This window comes from Cannabis sativa, chromosome 1 (genome assembly GCF_029168945.1).
Source record: "Cannabis sativa cultivar Pink pepper isolate KNU-18-1 chromosome 1, ASM2916894v1, whole genome shotgun sequence".
In the NCBI taxonomy this organism is placed as follows: domain Eukaryota; kingdom Viridiplantae; phylum Streptophyta; class Magnoliopsida; order Rosales; family Cannabaceae; genus Cannabis; species Cannabis sativa.
This window is the reverse complement of record NC_083601.1, coordinates 51,438,953-51,439,917: the sequence shown is the minus strand read 5'-3', so window position 1 is coordinate 51,439,917 and position 965 is coordinate 51,438,953. Positions and strand designations below refer to the sequence as shown.

Here is a 965-nt window from a genome sequence, read left to right as displayed (position 1 = left end):
ATTTTGTTTTCCCTTGTTTTCAACCGGTTTAGTTACTATTTTTTTTCCTATCTCAGGTGAATTTATTATATGCACAGGAGAAGAGGTGCATATAGCCTTGTTCCTTTGAATCCTTAGATTGAGAAGTTTTGTAAGTAAAACAGAATGAACAAGAAGAAAGCCAAGAAATCGACAAACATGGCGTATAATGAAGGGAATGAAAAGAATAATCTAATTCCTGGAGTTATACATGGAGGTCAAGCTTAGAATAATACTAAAAGGAGCTTGAGAGACTATGTACTCCTTATTTTAAAACGGGTACAAATCTGTGTCAGACCACCAGCAGTGGAAGCCAATAATTTTGAGATCAAGCCAGCAATTTTACAAATGGTGCAGTCCACTCTCCAATTTAGTGGGTTTCCTACTAAAGGTCCTCACACTTACTCGTCTAATTTTCTGAAATTGTGTGGTACTTTTTAATACAGTTGAGTGAGTGATGATGCTATTAAATTGAGGCTTTTCCCATTCTCTTTAAGGGAAAGAGAAAAATGTTAGTTAAATTCTCTACAACCAAACTCTATTGTTACTTGGAAGGATCTAGCACAAAAGTTCTTATCTAAAATCTTCCCTCCTTCAAAAGTTGCTAAACTGAGGGGAGAAATAAATAATTTTTGTCAGAATAATGGTGAATCTTTGTATGAAGCTTGGGAGAATTTTAAAGATCTATTGAGAAAGTGCCCCCACCATGGTATTGAGCAGTGGATGTTGGTACAAAATTTTTATAATGGTTTATGTCCTACTACTAGAACCACTATTGATGCTGCATCTAGAGGCACATTCATGAGCAAAAATACAACAAGAGCTTATGAATTACTTGAAGACATGACTATGAACAACTATCAATGGTCTAATGAAAGAGCACTTGGCAAAAAGAAAATAATTGGTATTCATGAATTGGATGCCCTTATTGCTTTAATAGCTCAGGT

General features: G+C 35.0%; 1 non-coding gene across 1 annotated transcript; it reads right to left on the bottom strand.

Moving 5' to 3' along the window:
* Positions 1 to 624: 624 nt before the first annotated feature.
* On the bottom strand, positions 625 to 731 carry LOC115708536 (small nucleolar RNA R71). The gene has a single exon (XR_004010028.2). It is a non-coding gene; the product is annotated as a small nucleolar RNA R71 (small nucleolar RNA).
* Positions 732 to 965: the final 234 nt, after the last annotated feature.